This window comes from Canis aureus, chromosome 11 (genome assembly GCF_053574225.1).
Source record: "Canis aureus isolate CA01 chromosome 11, VMU_Caureus_v.1.0, whole genome shotgun sequence".
Classification (NCBI taxonomy): domain Eukaryota; kingdom Metazoa; phylum Chordata; class Mammalia; order Carnivora; family Canidae; genus Canis; species Canis aureus.
This window is the reverse complement of record NC_135621.1, coordinates 6,552,800-6,565,107: the sequence shown is the minus strand read 5'-3', so window position 1 is coordinate 6,565,107 and position 12,308 is coordinate 6,552,800. Positions and strand designations below refer to the sequence as shown.

The window sequence follows — 12,308 nt, the reverse complement described above, 5'->3', positions numbered from 1 at the left end:
AAAGACAGTAGGGGCTAGATTTTCTTTAATTTTTTTCTTTAATTTTTTCTTTAATTTTTTTCAAAGATTTTATTTATTAATTCATGACAGACACACAGAGAGAGACGCAAAGACATAGGCAGAGGGAGAAGCAGGGTCCCTGTGGGGAGCCTGGGATCACACCCTGAGCCTAAGGCAGATGCTCAACCACTGAGCCACCCAGGTTCCCAGGGTCTAGATTTTCAGTTCTACTTGCCATTGTTTAAAGCAGAGATGGAAAATTAGGTAAAGGCTAATATTACTCTCTTATTGAATGGTCATTAGTTTGATGGCACTGAATGAGCCATATCCCTCTATTCATGCCCATTTGTAGTCTCCACCCATATTGATTTTGGGTTTGGCCATGTGACTAACTATGGCCAGGGAATGTGAACAAGCCTGAGAATGTGAAGGCTGGATAAGAGCTTACTTATTGACGTTCAGATACTTGAAATGCTCCTTCTTGAAACTAAACCATTATGATGTGAGGAAGTCGAAGAAATCATGTAGACAGGCCCACGTGCAGAAGTACTGAGGCCACTGATAATGGTCCCAGCTGATCTCCCACCTGGAGGCCAGTCCCAACTGCCAACCTTGTAAGGCCATATTTAGCTTTTTGGCTATCTGACACCCTATTAGACACCAAGTAAATCCAGTCAACACACCAAAACATGAGAAATAGTTTTTGTCATTTCAAGCCACTAGGGTTTTGATGATATACTATGCAGCAGCATAAAACAGAAATGATATATATCTACTTGAGAATTATTTTTATCTTTACTTCCATTATTGATATACTTGTCATCATTCAGAACAATGAACAGTGCAATATTAAGAAATTATTTACCTAAAACTGTACATAATATTTTAATATTTACTTCATTTTAGTTTATGTTCTAGGAAAAAAAAATGACTCAAGGGCAAGCACTGAATAATTTCCTACAAGCATTTCCTTTAAGTAAAAACATATTGACTCTAAAAACAAGTTCAATTTCCTGAAGGTTTAGAAATAGTTTTCTTTAAGGGCATACTAATACATGGTTTTCAGTTAAAGAAACAGTTGTTATGCTTAACCGATTGAGCCAACCAGGTACCTTCCTTTTCTATATAATATTTATTTATTTTATTTTATTTTATTTTATTTTATTTTATTTTATTTTATTTTATTTTATTATTTATTCATTTTTTATTTTTCTTAAGTAGGCTCTATGCCTAGGATAGAGCCCAACTCAGGGCTTGAACTCACAATTCTGAGATCAAGATCTGAGCTGATCCATCAAAATCCTAGAGAAGAACACAGGCAACACCCTTTTTGAACTCGGCCATAGTAACTTCTTGCAAGATACATCCACGAAGGCAAAAGAAACAAAAGCAAAAATGAACTACTGGGACTTCATCAAGATAAGAAGCTTTTGCACAGCAAAGGATACAGTCAACGAAACTCAAAGACAACCTACAGAATGGGAGAAGATATTTGCAAATGACATATCAGATAAAGGGCTAGTTTCCAAGATCTATAAAGAACTTCTTAAACTCAACACCAAAGAAACAAACAATCCAATCATGAAATGGGCAAAAGACATGAACAGAAATCTCACAGAGGAAGACATAGACATGGCCAACATGCACATGAGAAAATGCTCTGCATCACTTGCCATCAGGGAAATACAAATCCAAACCACAATGAGATACCACCTCACACCAGTGAGAATGGGGAAAATTAACAAGGCAGGAAACAACAAATGTTGGAGAGGATGTGGAGAAAAGGGAACCCTCTTACACTGTTGGTGGGAATGTGAACTGGTGCAGCCACTCTGGAAAACTGTGTGGAGGTTCCTCAAAGAGTTAAAAATATACCTGCCCTACGACCCAACAATTGCACTGTTGGGGATTTACCCTACAGATGCAGTGAAACGCCGGGACACCTGCACCCCGATGTTTATAGCAGCCATGTCCACAATAGCCAAACTGTGGAAGGAGCCTCGGTGTCCATGGAAAGATGAATGGATAAAGAAGATGTGGTTTATGTATACAATGGAATATTACTCAGCTATTAGAAACGACAAATACCCACCATTTGCTTCGACGTGGATGGAACTGGAGGGGATTATGCTGAGTGAAGTCAGTCAGTCGGAGAAGGACAAACATTATATGTTCTCATTCATTTGGGGAATATAAATAATAGTGAAAGGGAATATAAGGGAAGGGGGAAGAAATGTGTGGGAAATATCAGAAAGGGAGACAGAATGCAAAGACTGCTAACTCTGGGAAACGAACTAGGGGTGTTGGAAGGGGAGGAGGGCGGGGGGTGGGAGTGAATGGGTGACGGGCACTGGGGGTTATTCTGTATGTTAGTAAATTGAACACCAATAAAAAAAAATAATAAAAAATAAAAAAAAAAGATCTGAGCTGAGATCAAGAGTCAGATGTTAGAAACAGTTGTTATAGATGAGTGTTTAGTTTGAAGAGAATGCAAACATTTAAAAAGAAGTCCCCATTGACACCTAATATGTATTTTGAGACAACCACAGTCAACTTTAAAAACTCTCATGTTCCAGATTCATATCATTTATGTAGAACTGTATTAGGGAATAGTGACTGAGTGAATATTGCCTTGAACTACAATCCTTAATTTGAATCTTGGGTACACTCTTACTAGTTGAGTGACCTCAAATTATTTTAACCTCTCTATATCCCAGTTTTCTCATCTATAAACTAAAAACTGTACATATTATATATGGTTATTATAAAGGCAAAAGGAGTTAATATGAGTAAACTACTTACCAGTAGTAAGTAGCACCTAATATGTGCTATATAAGTATTTGTTATTATTGCACATTAACACTATACATACTTCAAAATTAAAATTACAAGATATGTGCACACATTTTGATATCAGTAGGACTTCTAGGGATCAAATGCTGAAATTGACTCATGTACAAATCCAACAGCCCATTAGGAATTTGGGAGAGAAAACTTCTTAAATAGAGAGGGAAATTAATTCAGGACCTTATTAGCAATAATATTAATTTTATATAGTGTTTAAATTTAAATAATCTGATTAACCATTAATCATATAAATATCTTAGTAACCTCTTTATTCAGAAATAGATTTCTGATCACCAAATGAGTTGTTAGCTTAATGTCTACAAGTTAACACGCTTTTAAATTAAATTATTTGTTTTTAACAAAATTTCATTTGTTGTGTATCTAAGTTAAATGTGCAGAATTTAAAATTTTGATTTCACTTTGTCAAGCAATAGGCTAAGTTGCGTTTACTCTGATCCAAAGCTATAAATATAAACTTGTACACATGAAAGACAATTTAACTCACTTCCCTATAGAAGTCTTTCGTTGACCATCTGGCTTTTTAAATTCAGAGGAATATCCCTTGAACTATTTTGTATACCTCTTAGGGTTTGGTCTTTTTTCATACACACAGGAAAAATATTAGGAATCTGATGGAAATGATGAGAGCAGAAAACAGAAACCAGAGATGGAAAAGATTCACGGAAGCAAGGCCTTTGTTCCCCTGTCGCTGCAGGGAATGTAACCAATGGAGAATAAAGAGCAGAAAGAGAAGCAGGATAGGGTAGAGATGACAAAGGTTTAGGGGCACCTGGGTGGCTCAGCAGTTGAGGGTCTGCCTTGGGCTCAGGTCATGATCCTGGGGTCTAGGGATCAAGTCCCACATCAGGCTCCCCTGCATGGAGCCTGCTCTCCCTCTGCCTGTGTCTCTGCTTTTCTCTGTGTCTTTCATGAATAAATAAATAAACTATTAAAAAAAAGATTGTGTTTGATATCTAAGATATTTAAAACATTTTCTGGAACATAGTAAGAGTTCAACAGACTTTTTTTTTGGTATTAGTATTACTATTTCTCAAGCACTGAAGCTTTTTCAAAAATGGAAGTTTTGGCAAGATATATCAAAGAAGGTGAAATTATCTGATATTTTAACCTGGTTCTGGAGGTAGTATTTAAGAAAACACTGTATCTTCACTTAGAAAATAGGAAGGGCATATGTATGTTTTGGTCCCAAATTTACCACTTTGGTTGGTATATTTAGATAACCACATACTCCTTAGCACAAATCTAGTGGTGGCGTTCCTGAGTGATACTTTTTAATGTGATGCTCTCCTAAATCTTAAGTCACTTCCTATAGGTCTCTTTAAATGCTTATGGATGAAGCACTCTGAAGTAAGCCACGTCCTGGGTCCCCTACTACTCTCCTTAGTGAATTGGCTCAACGTTTCATTTCAGAGAACATGGCTAAAAACTTCAGTGATGTTGAATCAGGCCAGACAGCTTCTAAAAGGGTTTTGTGTTAACTTCAGCAATCAGAAAACTATACATATTAAATTCTAAATTACCAGAGGTAGCAGAACCAATATTGCATTTTGGAAATTAAGTTCAAAATATTGCAGTTTTAGAAAGCTATGACTTGATTTTATTTATTTTTTTAAATTTATTTTTATTGGTGTTCAATTTACTAACATACAGAATAACCCCCAGTGCCCGTCACCCATTCACTCCCACCCCCCGCCCTCCTCCCCTTCCAACACCCCTAGTTCGTTTCCCAGAGTTAGCAGTCTTTACGTTCTGTCTCCCTTTCTGATATTTCTCACACATTTCTTCTCCCTTCCCTTATATTCCCTTTCACTATTATTTATATTCCCCAAATGAATGAGAACATATAATGTTTGTCCTTCTCCGACTGACTGACTTCACTCAGCATAATCCCCTCCAGTTCCATCCACGTTGAAGCAAATGGTGGGTATTTGTCATTTCTAATGGCTGAGGAATATTCCATTGTATACATAAACCACATCTTCTTTATCCATTCATCTTTTGATGGACACCGAGGCTCCTTCCACAGTTTGGCTATTGTGGCCATTGCTGCTGTAAACATCGGGGTACAGGTCTCCCCGCGTTTCATTGCATGTGTATCTTTGGGGTAAATCCCCAACAGTGGAATTGCTGGGTTGTAGGGCAGGTCTATTTTTAACTCTTTGAGGAACCTCCACACAGTTTTCCAGAGTGGCTGCACCAGTTCACATTCCCACCAATAGTGCAAGAGGGGTCCCCTTTCTCCGCATCCTCTCCAACAGTTGTGGTTTCCCACCTTGTTAATTTTCCCCATTCTCACTGGTGTGAGGTGGTATCTCATTGTGGTTTTGATTTGTATTTCCCTGATGGCAAGTGATGCAGAGCATTTTCTCATATGCATGTTGGCCATGTCTATGTCTTCCTCTGTGAGATTTCTGTTCATGTCTTTTGCCCATTTCATGATTGGATTGTTTGTTTCTTTGGTGTTGAGTTTAAGAAGTTCTTTATAGATCTTGGAAACTAGCCCTTTATCTGATATGTCATTTGCAAATATCTTCTCCCATTCTGTAGGTTGTCTTTTAGTCTTGATTTTATTAATTTAATATCCACATGAGGAGGAATACCTTTTTGTTTCTTAAAGACTAAAACCCCAAATGTAGGCAGAGCTGAATTGTCTAGAAATGCCACAGGCAAAATGTGTACAACATGCATGGATCAGTAATTAAAATTAAGGAGCAGGTCTATTGGGTTTGATCTCAGGGATAAATGGAAACTAATGCTTAAGTTTCGCCATAATTCTACTTCTCATATCTAATTCAGAAGGCTTATTCTGTGAAAATTAAACAACTGTATTTTTAAAAAAGAAAAATTATAAGTTAAATTGGATAGCTCCAATTATGGAAATGAGCCAATTAAATCTCATCTCTTACTGGGACCCAATCATGTTTGTTATCTAAGACTAATTATATTAATGAGACTGTTAAGACATAATTTAAATTATCACAATATATTCTTTGATGATTTAATTGAATTATTATTATTTTATGATTTAATGGAATGTTCAGCAATAAACTATAAAATTATATAACTAGGTATTACAGAAAGAAATACCTCCAAATTGGTACCAAAACATCTGTATGTAATAAAATGCTTCAACCCGATCTGCTTTGCATGCTGCATACATTTGATTTTATCATTAAAATATCAAAACGGATTTTCCATATTCGGATGCATGAATGATTAAGCATGGATAATAAGAGGGTTTTTGTTCATTAGATTAAATTTTAGATGCATAAAAAAGTTTCAGTGAAAGGAATTAGTTGTAAAAGTTTTATCTTACAGGCAGTTCTCTTAGAAATGTATTCAGATAATTACAAAAATTAATTTGCTTCAAAATATTGCCTTTTTAATAGTGTTAAAGAAGATTTTCTGAATTGCTCTTTTGGTCAATAAATTAATGCAATCAATCTCCTGCAAGAAATTCTAGAGATCATGTGATTTAATATAAATACTTTTATTAGCTTCTCAAAGACTTCACTGAGGATATAGGCTGTTGTATATTAGTGGGCTTAATAACTACCCTCTGGTATTTGTGCATCTTACTATTTGGAAGCTTGCTTTCTTGCTCCACAAGTTCTGTAGGTGGGCATGAGGGCAAGTTGTAATTTCCTCTACAATGAAGGGAATGCCTTTTTCAGGTAAAGACTGTGTTCTGAAGCAAAGACTGAGTGGGAAATATTTTGGAGTTGTTTTGAAGCCCAGGATACTTGGAGTTCCCTAAAACTTCTCTCAAAGTCTTGAGATATAGACAATATGTCCTACTGATTACTAGCTCTTGTTTGACAACTAGCTTTTTTTGGGACATCAAAATTTTCAAGGCTCTTTCTTGATTCAAGTTAAAGAGAAACTTCAGTCCTCTTACAAAAATAATTATACTGGAACCACACCACCAGAGTTTCCAGAAACGTATGCAGTAACAGTCATGTTGAATTTCCTTGGTATACAATTGTAGAAAGCCCTGCATGAATTGATCTTTGTTTACACTTTTTTTTTTAATTTGAATTCAATTTGCCAACATATAGTGTAACACCCAGTGCTCATCTCACTGTGTGCTCTCCTTAACACCCATCACCCAGTTACCTTATCCGCCCACCCTGTTTACATTTCTGGTTCACTTTTTATAACTCTCCTTCTTCCCTCTAAAATTCAGAAATACTATACAACTCATAGCTCATAATTATATTGAGCTGTCTTACTTGTTTTAACAAATCTTATGTCCTATCCTTGTCCGTATCATAAAATTCTGATCCATTCTTCAGGAAACTTAATAGCCAGCTTTTCTAATTTGTCTCCAAATTTCCTAGCAACAATATGTGGTCTTTCTTTTATGTTCTACAACAAACACATAATTTAATTTTCAAATTTTTATTGTTTTTATTAGCTTTCTTTTTTTTTATGTCTGTCACTTTTTAAATTTGAGTTCTTCAAAGTTGGAGGCAGGGAATGAGTTTTTATATTTTTATCCTTAGATTGAGCAAATTCCCTGCACTTTAATACATGCCCTATAGGATGCTATTGAATGAAGGAATGAATACATAAAAGTGGAAACTTACTAACATATTTTATCTCAAAAAATAAGCGTCTTTATGTTTTGTAAACATGTCTTTGCAGTCAGTCATAATAACAGACAGATTCATTATTGTTTTTGTTACTTTATCCCCATTGCCATCATGGTAATGCATCCTACAAACATACTTGGATATATTATTTTATATTTTCTTAATGACACACTGAGTTACTTATGCCAACCTTTAATTTTTTGACATATTTTTCCTTTTTTTTCTATTTTTTCATTATTTTGAAACATAAAGAGAATAGAGTATCCAAGAATTGTGGGACAATCTCAACATGTGCAATAACAATATAAATAGAAAAAGAGGATAGAGCAGAAGAAATATCTGAAATGTTAATAGCCAAGAATTTTTCAAAAGTACTAATGGACATGAACTGACAAAAAGACTAACAGACATAAATTAATAGATCCAGGAAACTTAGAGACCACCAAGCAGAATAAATAAAAAAAAAAACAAAACAAAACCAACTAACCAACCAACCAACCAATTAAACAAACAAAAACACCTTTTCCTAGGCGTATCATATTCAAACTGCAAAAAACCCAAAGATTCAGAGAAAAATCTTGAATGAAGTCTAAGGGGAAAAAATCACAATACCTGTAGAGGAACAAAAATCAGAATTATAATGGACTTATAGTCAGAAACCATACAAGGAAGAAAATACTTGAGTAAAATATTTAAAGTACTAAGAAGGATAAAAAAACATGCTTACCTTTTATTCTATGTCTAGTGAAATCTCCCAGCAAAAGTAAAGAAGAAATACTTTCTCAGACAAACCAAAATTGATGTAATTCATTGATAGCAGACTTTCCCTGAAAAAACAAAATAAAACAAAACAAAACTACAATAAGTTCTTCAGAGAAAAAGAAAATGGTATAATTTAGAACCTACATAAAGACAGGAAGAGTCTTCATCAGTATTCCATATTGATTTAAATAAATGATTAGTTTAACAAATGAAGAAACAAATCTTCACTGCAAAAGAAATAACTTAGATAGATAATCCATCTTAAAGGAGAGGAAGACTAGCTTCTCACTTGTTATGTCTGGGTAATGACTTCCATCCAAGCAAGAGTACAGTATGGGAAGTAGGGATGAGTAACTAAAGTGGAGAAACCTGGCAAATATTACCTTGTCCAGGTGATCAAGGTCAACATCAATAGTTATAAATCATGTTGATAGAATATTCTCTTGATATAATATGATAAAAATGGCACTCTGCTTCTATGATCCTCCTCCCTACATCCCCCACACCCAGCCTAATCATGAGAATAATATAAGAAAATTCCTACAGGGGGTCATCATACCAATTTCCTGACCATTAATTCTCCAAACTGTCAAAGTCATAAAATGCAAGGAAAATTTGTGTAAAATATTCCAGCCTAACATAGCCTAAGGAGACATGAAAATTAAATATAATAGGGATACCTGAATAAGGGTCCTAAAACAGAAAAAGGACATTAGGACATTAGGTAAAAACAAAAAACATCTGCATAAAGAATGAATCTTGTTAATAATGTATCAATATTGGTTCATGAATTATAATAATGAATCATGCTAATGTGAAATGGCAATAATAGAGGAAATTGGCTATGGAGTAAATAGGAACCATTTGTGTTCCCTTCAAATTTTTTTCTGCAAATATAAAATTGTTCTAAAAATAAATTATTTTAAAAAATAAAACACACTTCTGACCATGCCATTTTCTATTTAAAATCTCCATTTAAAATAAAAATTTGCAAGTTATCATGCACTCAATAAATTTTGAAATCAATTACTATTGACTATGGTTGTCATGCACTCTGGTCTATATTTTCAGTAAGAAGTTGTTCCTTGTGTTGTTGATTTTAGCCATTCTGACAGGTGTGAGGTAATATTTTATTATAGTTTTGATTGGTATTTCCCTGATGATCAGCGATGCTGCCCATCTTTTCATGTGTCTATTGGCCATCTGTAGGTCTTCTTTGGAAAAATGTCTATTAATGTCTTCTGTTCATTTCTTAATTGAATTAGTTGGGTTTTGGGTGTTGAGTTTTATAACTTCTCTATATATTTTGGATACTAACCCTTCATCAAATATATCACTTGCAAGTATCTCCCATTCTGTAGATTGCCCTCTTTTAGTTTTGTTGATTGTTGTCGTCTCTGTGTAGAAGCCTTTTATTTTGATGAGGTCCCATAGTTTATTTTTGCTTTTGTTTCCCTTGCCTCAGGAGACATTTCTAGTAAGAAGTTGCAACAGCCAATGTCAAGGTGGTTACTACCTGTGTTCTCCTTTAGGATTTTAATGGTTTCAAGTCTCTCATTTAAGTCTTAAAGACACTTTGAATTTATTTTGGGGTATGGTGCAAGAAGGTAGTCTAGTTTCATTCTTGTGCATGTTGCTGTCTAGTTTTCCCAACACATTTGTTGAAGAGATAGTCTTTTCCCCATTGTTTATCCCTTCCTGCTTTGTTGAAGATTAATAGACTATATAGTTATGGGTTTCTTTTTGGGTTTTTATTCTGCTCTATTGATCTTTGTCTATTTTTGTGTCATTATGTTTATACCAGGATTATATACAATAGCCAAACTACGGAAACAGCCCAAGTGCCCACCGATTGATGAGTGGATAAAGGGGTGGTATATGTGTATGTGTGTGTATAATCAAATGGCAAGATTTCATTCTATATTTTATGGCTGAGCCATATTTTATTATATATAAGTTTATATATTTACATATATAAAAATTCTATTATATATGTTATATGTAATAGATAATATAATACTACACAGCCAAAAAAAAAAAAGAACACAACCTTGCCATTTGCAACAACATGGTTTGAGCTACAGAGTATTATGCTAAGCAAAATAAGTCAGTCAGAGAAAGACAAGTACCATATGATTTCACTCATATGTGGAATTTAAGAAAAAAAAACACACATAAATGAGCATAGAGGGAAAAAAAGGAAGAAAGGGGTGCTTTGGTGTGGCTTAGTCAGTTAAACTTCTGGCTCATGATTTCTTCTCATGATCTTAAAGGTCATGAGATTGAGCCCTATGTCAGGCTGCACACTCAGAGGGGAATCTGCTTAAGATTCTGTCCCTCTGTCCCTTCCCCCATTCTCTGTCTAAAAATAAATAAATGCATGGAGAGAGAGAGAGGGAGAGAGAGAGAGAGAGAGAGAGAGAGAGAGAGAGAGGCAAACCAAGAAACAGACTCTTAACTACAGAGAACAAACTGGTGGTTACAGAGGGAAGGGGCTAAGGGGATGTGTGAAATAGGTGATGGGGATTAAGGAGGGCACTTCTAATGAGCATTGGGTGTGGTATGGAAGTGTTGAATCATGAAATTGTACACCTAAAACTAGTATCACCCTGTATGTTAACTAACTGGAATTTCAATAAAAACTCAGAAAGAGGAAACAAAAAAAGTTGTTCCTGAGTGACTCCTAGGGTTAGTTCAAATTTTGTCAGAGATGGTAAAATACCAATTTGACAGTATCTGAAGAATTTGAGGTCTATAGAAATTTGGATTGTCACCAGTCTCTGCTGAAATATTCAGCTTTCTGTTAGCCTAGTAAAATGGTGAATAGTCTCACTTTAATTCTCATAAGGAATAACACATTCATCATTTTTGGTTTCTAAATTCATTCTCCTCTTTAATAGCCATGGATGGAGAAATCAGGGCTTCAGCAATTAACATGAAACAGTAATTTTATAGTTAATATCAACAACACATAAGAGTTAGTGTCCTTATAATATAAAATACTAAAATATACAATCATTTTGTACCCTAAATTAAAAACATACTATGGTGTCGATATGGTCCCAGGAAACAAAAGATCAATAGAAATCTGCTAATAGGAGCAATACTGGAGAAATTCTGAAAATCGGCAGGTGCTATCAAAGACAAGTTTTGCTCACATCTTACCTTCTCAAAAGGCCATGTCCTTGACCTTAAAATCAATTCTATCCGATGTATCACAATCTTAAAAGCAGAATTCAATTTCTCACATCCCAAGAATGTTTATTAATCATAAATTTTTAAAATCATTTCATGCATAAGTCTTTTTTCCAGGCTAGCCTATGGAAGAGGCTTGTTTTAGTTCTCACAGGAAGAGATTTAGTGCTCTCAAGGGTGCTCATAGTGCCTAATATTTCCAAGTGACAAAGAAATTTTTAAAAATCACCACAATGAAGGAATTGATTTTTATTTTCTGTCCATGCATCCTTCATCCTATCCAGTTTTTTCAAATAATGCTTTTTTTTTTTTTTTTTTTTTTTTTTAAGACTGTCTCAGTTTCTGGATCATTCTGCCTATGAATAACTTTCCTGAAATATGTACAAATTAACTAATAAATTCCTTACCTGGTAATCTATCCACATTCTTCATCACTGTACTTTTCCTGCCTGTGTCTACCTCTGTTTGAGTGCAATGTGACAACTTTAAAACCTGATGGCTACAAGTCTCCTCATCCTTGCTTCAATCAATTCTTCTGACTGTTGTTTCCCAAAGTGGTTTAAACTAAATCTTAGATTTATGAGGAGGCAGTACTGCAAAATAGTCAAGATTCTAATCTCTTGATTTAAATTGCCTACATTCAAATTCTATCTTCTCCTCTAACTGTATGACTGAAGTAAACTGTGGAATATATTTGAGCCTAGTTTCCTAATCTGTACCTAACAGTGCCTACTTCATAGGCTGACGGGATTTAATAGTACTATGCATGTTAAGCATTTCGAACTATTTGTAAAACACAGAGATTCTATGGTACTTGTGAACATTAGCCCTCATCTAATGCTTCATTGCTCTAAGAACTGTGCCTAAGGCACCTTGAATCACTAACTG

The 12,308-nt window shown here is 34.8% G+C and overlaps 1 long non-coding RNA gene across 1 annotated transcript in view; it reads right to left on the bottom strand.

Annotated features, from left to right (window-relative positions):
• LOC144322933 (uncharacterized) overlaps positions 1-8,282 on the bottom strand; it is a 187,433-nt gene extending 179,151 nt beyond the window's left edge. The window contains exon 1 of the long non-coding RNA XR_013388517.1: positions 8,191-8,282. This is a non-coding gene — a long non-coding RNA (uncharacterized LOC144322933). The remainder of the gene's footprint in view (positions 1-8,190) is intronic.
• Between the last annotated feature and the right edge of the window lie 4,026 nt (positions 8,283-12,308).